The 14,639-nt window shown below is 42.4% G+C and overlaps 1 long non-coding RNA gene across 2 annotated transcripts; it reads left to right on the plus strand.

The window, feature by feature from the left end:
• The first annotated feature begins 1,007 nt into the window (after positions 1-1,007).
• LOC140223066 (uncharacterized) lies at positions 1,008-14,421 on the plus strand. 2 transcript variants are annotated; one of them, XR_011898486.1, is made up of 5 exons: positions 1,008-2,007; positions 3,444-3,563; positions 4,562-11,649; positions 13,083-13,202; positions 14,201-14,421. It is a non-coding gene; the product is annotated as an uncharacterized lncRNA (long non-coding RNA). The 2 variants fall into 2 exon arrangements; XR_011898487.1 differs by lacking the exon at positions 4,562-11,649 and having other exon boundaries at positions 1,609-2,007.
• Positions 14,422-14,639: the final 218 nt, after the last annotated feature.

Below are 14,639 nucleotides of genomic sequence, written 5' to 3' on the forward strand. Positions count from 1 at the left end.
AGGACAGGGGTCGAGCGAGACGGAAAGGACAGGGAGGTTAAGTAGCTTACCTCCAGGTCTACCGGGGTGAAGCCTTGGGGCCGAGCAGGAGCAGGCTGGGGCGGGGAGGTTGTACGCACGAAGGCTTGGGCGGCGGCGAGACTTCGACGGTAGTCCGGCGGCGGCGGTGCTACAGGTGGACACAAGCAAGCTCTAGTACCGCGCGGAGTAGCGGGCGGCTGGTGTGTTGGAAGAAGCGTCTTGAGGGTGGCGGCTGTAACACCCGCCATTTTAGTCATCAAAGTGACTTTGAAGAGTTGGAAGCAAATCGAGAAGAAAAGAAAGAGGAATTGACCGAAAATCATATTCGGGTCAAATTTGGCCGAAATTTGAATTTTGAATTTGAAATTCAGAAAAATTCGGCAAAAATATGGAATAGCAGTATAAAGATGATTTGAACTTAAGGGTCAACAATTTGGAATAATATTTGATCCTAAAGACTCAAAAGAAATCAGAGAAGGAAATGAAAAGCTACGTTTACTATTCACCGTACGAAAACAGGAAATCAGAAAAATAGCTTCAGAGTACATTTTGGAAATTGAATTCTGATGAATTTCTCAAATAAGTAAATCAGGACAACTATACCATGTTAAATTATGAGCTTTGGAATCCAAAGTTTGGGTGTTGTTGATCAGGAATAGCAAAGGGAACTATTTCAAATGAAGGCCTAAAGTTGGCACTTTGTCACAATCGGCAGCTTTGCTGAATTTTTGGTTAAGTCTGAAAATGGTATTGAGTACCTGACTTTAGGACCAATTTCTGGAGAAATTTCCTTAAAAGTGAGCATATGTTTTTGGACATTAGTGTAATATGGACTATGGAGAAGGTAAATGAATAGTTGTTGTCCAGAGATAGTGGAAGGTTTGAATTTAAATTGGAGCCAAAAGTCAGCAATTGAGCAGAATTCGAGTTCCTCGCTGAAATAACTCTAAGTCTGAAAAACATGATGAGTATCTATTTTTGAAACCGAATTCTGCCCAATTTGTCAAGTAAGTGAGCAAAGGCAACTAGACAGAGGTGAAGTATGATCCTTGGACATGTGTAATAAGGTGTTGTTGCTCAGAGATAGCAAAAGAATCAAATGTAAATCAAAGCTCAAAGTCGGCACTCTAGCTATTTCGGCCAACTCTTGAGCTGCATAAATTCTAAGTCTGAAAACAGTGTTAAACAGCAATGTTTGGAGCAAATTTCAGGAAACTCCAGTGCAAAGGCTATATGGTTTCTGGTGCAAAATGGAATCCTTATTAGTTGTAGAACACAAATAGGGAGTGGTTGGCCTATATGGAATACAATTAGGCTACTGAAATTGGTGCTAAAGAAGGGTAAACGACCACATTTGAAGACTGTCGAACTGAATCGCTAAAATTCAGTCACAGTACAAACTGACAGAAACTTGAGCTCCAAAAATCTCGACCTTAGGATGCTTAATTCGGTTGGAGGCCAATCTATCAAATGGAGTATTCGAACTACTCTACAAGTTTTCTTAAAGGAGTTCTACGAGTTGAGATGGAGTATCTTGAGCATTGGAGGGATGAACAAATTGTTTTGAAAGGAAGAAATAAGAACAGAGGCAACAGGCAGTAGAAACAGAGCAGCGCGGCAGAGCCGTGTCGTCGCCGGCATCTCGAAGCACCGGCCAGCACAACAAGTTAATCCACGTTTGCATCTACATACATCTGCCACAAGTTGAGGTGGATGGCATGCAAACGGTAACAATTTGGATAAGTCAAGCTTCTGTGCCTATCCATTTATCCCGTTGGATTTCACCGTGACGAACACAGAGCTCAAGCGAGCTAGCGCCAGCGCCGGCCAACACCCATGCCGCCGTTGCCCTTCGCGTGACCGCCAGCCAGTAGCTCCACTAGCCCCACCACGACGCCCAAGCCTAACCGTTGCTCGTCTCCCTGCCGGCAAGCTTCGAATCGCCGCCGTTACTGTCCACCGGCCGCCGTCACCCAATCCCCCAAGGTGAGCTCCTGAACCGAATGTTCTTCTCAATTGGCGGGCCTAGGGGTGTCCTGCAAGAGTGTGGAAGCCGTAGGAGGAGTCGTGGGAACAGTTTGTACCGCCTCCGTGCGCCGCCATGGCCGGCAGCCGGTCAAGCTGCCGCCGCCGCCGTGGAGGGGCCATCTCCGGCCACCTCCCGGAGCGCCGCCGCCGTCCACGGGTGTGTCGCGGTCTGGGGGTTCCTCCCCGGCCCGACCCCGTCGCCGGCGAGCCGCCAGCCGGCGAGTCCCCGTCGGCCCCGCGCGCCCCTGTTTAGGCGCCGGGAGGAAGACGCCATGCGCACAGGAGGAAGGAAAGGAGAAGAATAAGGGCCGGCAGCTGTTTTTGGGCCAAGGAAAGGCGCGGCCCAGCTGGCCCGCGCGGCGTTTCAAGAGAAAGAGAAGCAGGCCAGTCGTGTTACTTGGGCCGGGAGGCCAAGTCCCGGTGGGGGAAGCCCAGGTGGGAGTGAAAGAAAAGAAATGAAGACCAGCCGTCCGTTCGTGGGCCAAGGGGGAGGAATCGGCTCAGCTGACCCGCGCAAGTAAAAGGAAAGGGGGAGCCGGTGGGCCGTGTTGTCGCTTGGGAAAGAAATAAACCGTGCGGCCCAAGTGGAATTAAAGAAGAAAGAAAAAGGTGGGCCGGCCAAGGTTGACAAAGAGGAAGGAAGGGAGAGTCGGCCCAAGAAAGGACTGCCACAGGAAGGCCCACGCGTCACGGGTTAAAAGTTGGCGGGCCACTTTTCGGCCCAAGGGAAGATTTCGGCCGTGGGCCCACTTGTCAAGGAAGAAAAGAAGAAGGAGAATAGGAAACCGGGTGGGCCATAGGTGGAAGTGATAGTGGGTAGAAGCAAGTCGGGTGAGAAAAGTTTGGTCCGGGGGTTTTATTTAAACTTTAGGTTTTCTTTTATTAGATAAATACATTAAATAGGGTTTTCACCATTTAAATTCTAGGAAATTCTAGAAGTGCCCAAAATTAGTGAAACCAATTTTATTAGGATTGTTTTATTTTCCTTTATGCATTAAAATTCTTAAACCCTAGGAAAAATAATAAAAATTTAGGTATTTATTTAATGCCTTTTTATCCATGGTATTTAAATAAATGCTTAAACTTTATTAAATGTATAAAAATTTGAAAAATGCTTTATTATCCACAATCATTATTAATTCATAGGAATTAGGTTTTTGAGATTAGAAAATTATTATAATGCTTTTAAAAATAAATAAAAAGGTCTAAGGTAGGTTTAGTAAAGGAAATAAAAATGGTGGGCTAATCTTTTCGGGTTTTTGTGTGTTGGCTTGCAACTTTATCATGATAAATTGTCTAGTCCTTGTTGGCTTGCAACTTTATCATGAAGGAAAGTTGTATAGTCTTGTATTCAAAAGTTTGCATCTCTAACTCTTGCATATACTGAATCGTAGACGTCACAACTCCTGAAGTGGAATTCGTGGATTTCAGCTGGAGATGGACAACGTTCGCGAAGTGTGAAGTGCCTCATTCAATAAACAAGTTTTCCGAAGAACTAACCTTGTTGATCCCAGGCAAGCCCCGGTGCATTTATACCTATCTATTTTAGAGTCGTTATTTCATGTGACTAGTTATAGGTTATTTGTTTATTGCATGCACTAAGTCTAGGAGTTGGATGAAACCTATTCTTGTGTATGATCATGCCTTGATTTAAGGACATCTTTGCCACTTGTTCAAATCCTAGAAACTACCAAGTCTAGAATTGCTTACTTGCTTACATGATTGGTTTACCAACCTTAAGGAAAACTCTTAAGTCATACATGTTGCTTATGAAGGATAGTCTGGAATATGAATACGGACAGAAGCTAGAGATGTAGTTCTGTCTGCTAGATTAATCTGGTTAAGGCCCGATTCGTGTCTTAACCGCTGATCAAGTGATAACATCTGATCACTTACTGGGTATGGGACCAGTAAAGCCCAGTAGGTTAGTAAATTCTATGATCAGGAATGCTTCGTACCCGCATTTGACGTGCTGGAGATTGGTAGGGGTGTAGCCTGAAACTCACATGGAGATCAAGCCAGACGTGGGGTCCCATGTGGGGGTGCATCCCTGGGTCCGGGTAGTTGTATTCCTAATCATTGACTTTGCTAATCGAGAGGTTGTGAGATACGACCGGAACAGTCGTATAATGCTGGTGATCGGGGTACTCTCCTGCAGGATGTAATTAGATCCGGATCGCCGCAATTCTCGGTTATGAATGCACTTGATCACTGTTGAGCATCGTAGTATCAACTCATGCAATATAAAATCTCCTGTTGTCAAGTAATGTATGACTTAACAGCTGTGGTTGTTTTTACTTCTGCTATCATTTAGAATGGTCAGGTAATAACTTAACCCAAATAAAAGATAAAACTAAGGTATCACTTGTAGTAAGCTTTTTGGCAAAAATTGCATTAGCCAAGTACACCAAAAAGCTAAGCATACACTTCCAAGGAAAGCTATTATATTGGTTAGTCGGGTAAGACTTGCTGAGTACTTCGTACTCAGGGGATCCCTTGTTGTTGTTTTCAGAAAGCCAGCAGGGACCCACCGAAGAGGAAGCCCCGAAGACCTAGGGTATCTTATGAGTCTCATGATACTCTAGAATAAAACTTAGATGTTTATTTTTCTTCCGAACTGGTTCATGTTTTAAATTCTTAGAACCACGCTAACCTGCACGATTAAGTTATTTCAAACTATGGTTGTAATATATCGTACCTTTGTTATATCTTTAAAAAGGTAATATTTGTTGATATTATCCCATCGCGGATATTATCCTGATGTATGGCTATGAGACACATCGTGGATCCTTCGAGGAGTCCTAGGGACACTCGACGGACTACCGGACTTATGCTGTTTTAGGTGCGTTTCAAATAATTGCTGTTCCGACAGCAATTAGGCGCACTTAAACCAGCTTAAGTTGGGCGGTTCCGCCACAGCTGGTATCAGAGCCGTAGGTTGGGATAATCAACAGATATTACTATTTAAAAATTGAGACTCTATTTTAAAATAATAAAAACAAGAGTCACAGGTGGCAGTAGTGTTAACTGGTTGTTTATTTTGCAGATGCTAATTGTTTGTTGCGTGTCGCTAGTATTCGGTAGTCTATTATTTAGGGAGAGATTGCGATGCCACCAATTTTTCTACGAGTGTGTATATGAGTCTGAAAGTAAGTAGTAATCGTTGCATCATGCTTGCATTGCATGTTTCAAAATTTTTGGGTTTGGAGAGTGCCGTTAGACCTAAACCCGTTCCGTGTAATAGAAGCTAGACGTAGTAAGGGGGTCGATGCAACAGAGAACTGCAGAAGAGAAGATCAAGACAGACAGATGAACACCAAATCTTATTTGAGTAAGCAATTAGGACAACTTAAACTGTCTGGTGTGAGAAAAATAAGAATAAATTAGATCCAGTCTGACAAAAAGCATGGGATCAGAAATCAGGACTATAGTACTGGAAGCATGGTATAAAGGTTTGAAGGCTTTTTCTCAAAAAAAGAGCAAGACGTTATTACAATCACTTTATGAGATTAAAAGACTTCAATATATATACTCTTCATCAAGATGCCTGTTCCAGTAATATTATTAGAGAGAAAAGAATGAAGGTTCAAAGATGAGGGAAAAAGATATTCCATATGATTTCGATATAAGTAAGAAGGCAGCTCTTGCACGAGATCGTAATATAGGAAAAGTTATGAGAAAAGCGGTTAAAGAAATTGGATGAATATGAGGCCACTTGACGAGAGCTCAGGAATCCATTGATTTTGATGCCTCGGAGATATATCAGAAAACCATGAAAGCCAAGGTAAACCGATTGGAAGTTAAGAAATCTAAACAACAAGATGAAATCTTTTTTCTCTCCAATTCATAATATAGAAGATGCAGGCTCGACTTGCTGGCACGAAAAATTAGGTAACTATCCTATCTTCAGGAAGACAACATCTACTCGCCCGGTAGTAGTGAAAGGAAAGGAGGATATTGTGGGTAACCATATGAGTATGATTGAATTGGCATCTTAAGAGGTGGATCTGCATGCTTACGAGAACCTGGACAGTCTTAGTGTGAAGATGGAAGAGAATTTGGAAGGAGTCGTAGGAAGTCCGATCAACTGTTTAGCTAAGGACAATGTTGAGGGGGTTGTTTAAAAGAAACATATACCAAGGTTTGCAAAATGCAGGGAATAATGTTATTAAAGAACAAGAGGAAGTTTTAATGAGTTCGGTCTGTTGGATTTTTATGACCCCAAAATGTCGGACCCAAGAAGACACATTTAATCCGAGTCAGAACCTGTGATGTAGAGCCACCACAAATTTTTATCTTGATTGATGCTATTGCTAGTCTTATGAATTCAAGAGCGAAGCAGGCTAGACTACTGAACAGGGACATTCAGGATATAGGGAAATTAACGTGGTTGTTGGAAATTGAAGCAATATCAAGACCACCAGCTTTTGAGAAGACACTATTCTTAACCTTGCACACAACAATTGGATAGATACTATCCCAGTTGCTCTATGTGATCTACAAGCTCTCAGTCTGTTAAATTCGCCCCGCAGTCATCTCATGGGAAGAGTGCCGAGTAGTTCAAAAAGATTACAGCTATTGCACTCGATGGCAATCAGGGTCTTTGCGGCGGAATATTTGAGCTGCATATACCCGCATGCGATGTTGTTTCTTTGCATACAGCAAGATTAAAAGTTTTGGGTTAAAATATGTATCCCCATCGTTGGTTTCATGGCACTATTCATATTATCATGATGCCTCGTACTTCAATAGAGAAAGTTCTTCATAATGCAATCACCGTTGGTTTCTTTTAGTAAGAGCTTCAGTAAAATTTTCTACAAGGATTGAGTTCAGGTCACTGAGAATTTCACGGAGTCTTTGATTAGAAAAGGAAGCTATAGTTTAGTTTACAGAGAAAAGCTAATCCAAGTAAACAGGGTTGTTGGCTGTGAAGGCTTTTGATATGAATATATAAGGCACCAATGGGAGTTTTATATTAGAATACAAAGCTCCGAGGAGATGGGTACAGTTTTAGAGTATTGCTGACTGAGACACTAACAGAGACAAAGCTAGCAGATCTTGTGTTCTGCAATGGAGTGAGCATTATAATCTTCATCGAGAAGAATTTTCCAAACCAGATGCTTCATATCCTTGACGCTCAAAAGAATGCCAGGAATTTTCTGAAGCAGATTTGGAAGAAGATAACGCAGTCTACTCATGCTTGTTAAAGCTACTAAGAGTGGCATTTTCCTGTACATGTCAGCCCTGATCACTGTATGAACATGAGACAAATTGTTGCAGAATTACACGTAAATCCAAACATTATATATGGATACATGTGTGATTCTTTGATGTACGGAAATTCAAAGATTGAGTTTGCAGGACATTAACTCCAAGGTTTCGCAGGCACATGATGGACCAGCTATCTGGTTAGGTAATCCGTCAAAAAGAAGATAGCTGGGGAAGATTTCACGACAATTATTTGTATCCAGTTTCTGCTAAAAAAGGATTATAAGAGTGCAACTGGAACAACTTCTAGAAGGTTTAGCAGGGACACAAGAGTGTTTGGAAGTATCTAAGTGCATTCAACCATCTGGCACAATATGCTCCCAAACATATGAACACTAAGTCTGAGAAAACAAATTGCTCCCAAACACTTTTACAGATCATAGTTCTGTCATGAACCTAGTAATCCCCAGAAAGGATAAGAGCTTTGGACAAACCCCTTGGAAGGGAGGAATCCTTGGGAATAAGAGGACATTTCTTTTAAAGCATCCAAGAGTATTCCTCAGGCGTTGAAAGGTTGTCTACCAAGAACCTGCTAGATCTACTTATAGGCCCCAACCACAATTGTCATATCAGCCATGGGTTATCTAGAACCCAGATAATACTCCGTGTTTGACAAACCCATAAGTACCGGGAAAGTTAAAGCACCACTACCCTTGCAAATCTACAGCCGTATTATAACATAACTATGGAAGGACTGGTTTCGCCAGAGATCTCCATTTTCAAAAGAAAGGGGAAAATATGAATGAGAAAGCTCAGATTTCACGCCAAGGATCGGGTCAAAGGTCTATCCGAGAGAAGTTCCAGGACTAGAAGGAAGAGACGTGAGCATTATATGAATATTAATGAGTTTCTAAAAAGTAAAGTTTGCATGGAATCCAGAGAATAATGAGATGTGTCAAGCTTTGAAGCAAAGGTTTTGACGAACAAGAATAAAGGAGAATATATGGAGCATTTGCACATTGAATTGGATAGATTCCGGAGCATCGACTATATGTCAAGTTTAGTAAGTGTGAGTTTTGGCTAAAGAAGGTTCCGTTCATTAGGCCTGTTTTGTCCGAGTAAGGAATTGAAGTGGATCTTGGAAAGGTCAAGGACATAAGTCGTTAACAACTGCTCATAAAGTAAGAAGTTTTCTTACGATAGCCGGACGCTATCGAGGTCAGATCTGAATATGAGGCATGAGATGGCTGAAACTAATCCAAGATTATAAACTAGAGATTGTATCATCCGAATAAAACTAATGTACCCTGCATAACCTTATCTTGCACGATACTTTAAAGAAAAAGATAGAACAAGCTCAGAAGAAGGACGAAGGAATAAGAATACTTTGGAAATGAGTAAGCTAAGGTGATGTTACTTGTTTACCAGGATGAAAAGAGGGTGTTCTATTTCAAAAACTAAATAAGAGTATTTAAGAAGATGGGCTTGAGAAAGGAGATCTTAGATGCAGCTTGTTATTAGGATTCTCTATGTACCCGGGCAGTATTAAGATCTATTAATACATGAAGCAATGATTTTGGTGGACAAGAATGAAAAGGGAAATGGCCAAGTATGTATCTGAATGTGATACGTGTCAAAAGGTGAAAGCTATATATCAGAAATCGGTCGACTTATTGCAATCCTTAACCATTCCTGAATGGAAGCGGGAAGACATTTCCATGGATTTTACGGTAGGATTTCCTACTACCTCAAGGGGGTATGATTTCATATGGATTATCGTAGCTCGACTCACTAAGACGGCTCATTTCATTCCTGTCAAGACCACTTACCGTATGTCAGCTTATATGGAACTTTATATATCTCGGGTAGTATCGTTACCTGGAGTACCCAAGACAAGTGTCTTTAATTGATGTTCTCAATTCGTCTCTGAATTCTGGGAACAAATGTAGGAGACAATGGGCACTACCCTTACCAAGAGCAAAAGATACTTGGTGAGACAGAAAAAGATATGCTTCGAACCTGTGTTCGCACCTTCTCGAAGAAGTGGGATGAATGTTTACTTCTAGCAAAAATGGGAAGAATGGTTGCTTTTAATTTGGTCGGAATCAAGACAAAAAGTACCTTTAGAACAAGATCTAGTCAATTAAAGTTGAGGAAAAAGTTCAGAAGAATTGTACGAACCTTGAAATAGCTTAGTCCTGACAGAAAGGTTATTCGGATACAAAAAGAGGATCTTTGGAATTTTATTTTGAGACTTTGTACATTTCGGAGTATCCCCGATGAAAGGAGTACACCGAATTGAAGTCAAAGGAAAAATTAGTTCCGAGATATATTGGTCCGTAAGAAAATTTTGGATCGGAAGACCAACAATACTCAAACTAAGAGTATCAAATTTTACAAGGTGCCCTGAGAGAATCGTGCTCCAGATAAAGCTACTTGGAACAGACTAAAGACCTAGAGTCTAAATATCCAGAATTAATTGGGACCATCAGGAACAGATGAATAAAGAGCCACCACCCGCACTATCCTTGTACAGAAAAAGAAGGAATAGTTAACCTGACGCAGTTTCCTTTCGATTCTCAAAACCGAGGATTTAACCCCGGGAATCTCGGGACGAGATTCTGTTAAGGGGGAGGGGCAGTAACACCCGCCATTTTAGTCATCAAAGTGACTTTGAAGAGTTGGAAGCAAATCGAGAAGAAAAGAAAGAGGAATTGACCGAAAATCAAATTCGGGTCAAATTTGGCCGAAATTTGAATTTTGAATTTGAAATTCAGAAAAATTCGGCAAAAATATGGAATAGCAGTATAAAGATGATTTGAACTTAAGGGTCAACAATTTGGAATAATATTTGATCCTAAAGACTCAAAAGAAATCAGAGAAGGAAATGAAAAGCTACGTTTACTATTCACCGTACGAAAACAGGAAATCAGAAAAATAGCTTCAGAGTACATTTTGGAAATTGAATTCTGATGAATTTCTCAAATAAGTAAATCAGGACAACTATACCATGTTAAATTATGAGCTTTGGAATCCAAAGTTTGGGTGTTGTTGATCAGGAATAGCAAAGGGAACTATTTCAAATGAAGGCCTAAAGTTGGCACTTTGTCACAATCGGCAGCTTTGCTGAATTTTTGGTTAAGTCTGAAAATGGTATTGAGTACCTGACTTTAGGACCAATTTCTGGAGAAATTTCCTTAAAAGTGAGCATATGTTTTTGGACATTAGTGTAATATGGACTATGGAGAAGGTAAATGAATAGTTGTTGTCCAGAGATAGTGGAAGGTTTGAATTTAAATTGGAGCCAAAAGTCAGCAATTGAGCAGAATTCGAGTTCCTCGCTGAAATAACTCTAAGTCTGAAAAACATGATGAGTATTTATTTTTGAAACCGAATTCTGCCCAATTTGTCAAGTAAGTGAGCAAAGGCAACTAGACAGAGGTGAAGTATGATCCTTGGACATGTGTAATAAGGTGTTGTTGCTCAGAGATAGCAAAAGAATCAAATGTAAATCAAAGCTCAAAGTCGGCACTCTAGCTATTTCGGCCAACTCTTGAGCTGCATAAATTCTAAGTCTGAAAACAGTGTTAAACAGCAATGTTTGGAGCAAATTTCAGGAAAATCCAGTGCAAAGGCTATATGGTTTCTGGTGCAAAATGGAATCCTTATTAGTTGTAGAACACAAATAGGGAGTGGTTGGCCTATATGGAATACAATTAGGCTACCGAAATTGGTGCTAAAGAAGGGTAAACGACCACATTTGAAGACTGTCGAACTGAATCGCTAAAATTCAGTCACAGTACAAACTGACAGAAACTTGAGCTCCAAAAATCTCGACCTTAGGATGCTTAATTCGGTTGGAGGCCAATCTATCAAATGGAGTATTCGAACTACTCTACAAGTTTGCTTAAAGGAGTTCTACGAGTTGAGATGGAGTATCTTGAGCATTGGAGGGATGAACAACTGGTTTTGAAAGGAAGAAATAAGAACAGAGGCAACAGGCAGTAGAAACAGAGCAGCGCGGCAGAGCCGTGTCGTCGCCGGCATCTCGAAGCACCGGCCAGCGCAACAAGTTAATCCACGTTTGCATCTACATACATCTGCCACAAGTTGAGGTGGATGGCATGCAAACGGTAACAATTTGGATAAGTCAAGCTTCTGTGCCTATCCATTTATCCCGTTGGATTTCACCGTGTTGAACACAGAGCTCAAGCGAGCTAGCACCAGCGCCGGCCAACACCCATGCCGCCGTTGCCCTTCGCGTCACCGCCAGCCAGTAGCTCCACTAGCCCCACCACGACGCCCAAGCCTAACCGTTGCTCGTCTCCCTGCCGGCAAGCTTCGAATCGCCGCCGTTACTGTCCGCCGGCCGCCGTCACCCAATCCCCCAAGGTGAGCTCCTGAACCGAATGTTCTTCTCAATTGGCGGGCCTAGGGGTGTCCTGCAAGAGTGTGGAAGCCGTAGGAGGAGTCGTGGGAACAGCTTGTACCGCCTCCGTGCGCCGCCATGGCCGGCAGCCGGTCAAGCCGCCGCCGCCGTGGAGGGGCCATCTCCGGCCACCTCCCGGAGCGCCGCCGCCGTCCACGGGTGTGTCGCGGTCTGGGGGTTCCTCCCCGGCCCGACCCCGTCGCCGGCGAGCCGCCAGCCGGCGAGTCCCCGTCGGCCCCGCGCGCCCCTGTTTAGGCGCCGGGAGGAAGACGCCATGCGCACAGGAGGAAGGAAAGGAGAAGAATAAGGGCCGGCAGCTGTTTTTGGGCCAAGGAAAGGCGCGGCCCAGCTGGCCCGCGCGGCGTTTCAAGAGAAAGAGAAGCAGGCCAGTCGTGTTACTTGGGCCGGGAGGCCAAGTCCCGGTGGGGGAAGCCCAGGTGGGAGTGAAAGAAAAGAAATGAAGACCAGCCGTCCGTTCGTGGGCCAAGGGGGAGGAATCGGCCCAGCTGACCCGCGCAAGTAAAAGGAAAGGGGGAGCCGGTGGGCCGTGTTGTCGCTTGGGAAAGAAATAAACCGTGCGGCCCAAGTGGAATTAAAGAAGAAAGAAAAAGGTGGGCCGGCCAAGGTTGACAAAGAGGAAGGAAGGGAGAGTCGGCCCAAGAAAGGACTGCCACAGGAAGGCCCACGCGTCACGGGTTAAAAGTTGGCGGGCCACTTTTCGGCCCAAGGGAAGATTTCGGCCGTGGGCCCACTTGTCAAGGAAGAAAAGAAGAAGGAGAATAGGAAACCGGGTGGGCCATAGGTGGAAGTGATAGTGGGTAGAAGCAAGTCGGGTGAGAAAAGTTTGGTCCGGGGGTTTTATTTAAACTTTAGGTTTTCTTTTATTAGATAAATAGATTAAATAGGGTTTTCACCATTTAAATTCCAGGAAATTCTAGAAGTGCCCAAAATTAGTGAAACCAATTTTATTAGGATTGTTTTATTTTCCTTTATGCATTAAAATTCTTAAACCCTAGGAAAAATAATAAAAATTTAGGTATTTATTTAATGCTTTTTTATCCAAGGTATTTAAATAAATGCTTAAACTTTATTAAATGTATAAAAATTTGAAAAATGCTTTATTATCCACAATCATTATTAATTCATAGGAATTAGGTTTTTGAGATTAGAAAATTATTATAATGCTTTTAAAAATAAATAAAAAGGTCTAAGGTAGGTTTAGTAAAGGAAATTAAAATGGTGGGCTAATCTTTTCGGGTTTTTGTGTGTTGGCTTGCAACTTTATCATGATAAATTGTCTAGTCCTTGTTGGCTTGCAACTTTATCATGAAGGAAAGTTGTATAGTCTTGTATTCAAAAGTTTGCATCTCTAACTCTTGCATATATTGAATCGTAGACGTCACAACTCCTGAAGTGGAATTCGTGGATTTCAGCTGGAGATGGACAGCGTTCGCGAAGTGTGAAGTGCCTCTTTCAATAAACAAGTTTTCCAAAGAACTAACCTTGTTGATCCCAGGCAAGCCCCGGTGCATTTATACCTATCTATTTTAGAGTCGTTATTTCATGTGACTAGTTATAGGTTATTTGTTTATTGCATGCACTAAGTCTAGGAGTTGGATGAAACCTATTCTTGTGTATGATCATGCCTTGATTTAAGGACATCTTTGCCACTTGTTCAAATCCTAGAAACTACCAAGTCTAGAATTGCTTACTTGCTTACATGATTGGTTTACCAACCTTAAGGAAAACTCTTAAGTCATACATGTTGCTTATGAAGGATAGTCTGGAATATGAATACGGACAGAAGCTAGAGATGTAGTTCTGTCTGCTAGATTAATCTGGTTAAGGCCCGATTCGTGTCTTAACCGCTGATCAAGTGATAACATCTGATCACTTACTGGGTATGGGACAAGTAAAGCCCAGTAGGTTAGTAAATTCTATGATCAGGAATGCTTCGTACCCGCATTTGACGTGCTGGAGATTGGCAGGGGTGTAGCCTGAAACTCACATGGAGATCAGGCCAGACGTGGGGTCCCATGTGGGGGTGCATCCCTGGGTCCTGGTAGTTGTATTCCTAATCATTGACTTTGCTAATCAAGAGGTTGTGAGATATGACCGGAACAGTCGTATAATGCTGGTGATCGGGGTACTCTCCTGCAGGATGTAATTAGATCCGGATCGCCGCAATTCTCGGTTATGAATGCACTTGATCACTGTTGAGCATCGTAGTATCAACTCATGCAATATAAAATCTCCTGTTGTCAAGTAATGTATGACTTAACAGCTGTGGTTGTTTTTACTTCTGCTATCATTTAGAATGGTTAAGTAATAAATTAACCCAAATAAAAGATAAAACTAAGGTATCACTTGTAGTAAGCTTTTCGGCAAAAATTGCATTAGCCAAGTACACCAAAAAGCTAAGCATACACTTCCAAGGAAAGCTATTATATTGGTTAGTCGGGTAAGACTTGCTGAGTACTTCGTACTCAGGGGATCCCTTGTTGTTGTTTTCAGAAAGCCAGCAGGGACCCACCGAAGAGGAAGCCCCGAAGACCTAGGGTATCTTATGAGTCTCATGATACTCTAGAATAAAACTTAGATGTTTATTTTTCTTCCGAACTGGTTCATGTTTTAAATTCCTAGAACCACGCTAACCTGCACGATTAAGTTATTTCAAACTATGGTTGTAATATATCGTACCTTTGTTATATCTTTAAAAAGGTAATATTTGTTGATATTATCCCATCGCGGATATTATCCTGATGTATGGCTATGAGACACATCGTGGATCCTTCGAGGAGTCCTAGGGACACTCGACGGACTACCGGACTTATGCTGTTTTAGGTGCGTTTCGAATAATTGCTGTTCCAACAGCAATTAGGCGCACTTAAACCAGCTTAAGTTGGGCGGTTCCGCCACAGCGGCGAAGTCGCCGGAGTGTGGGGGTGACGCA

Source organism: Setaria viridis, chromosome 6, assembly GCF_005286985.2.
Source record: "Setaria viridis chromosome 6, Setaria_viridis_v4.0, whole genome shotgun sequence".
Classification (NCBI taxonomy): Eukaryota; Viridiplantae; Streptophyta; class Magnoliopsida; order Poales; family Poaceae; genus Setaria; species Setaria viridis.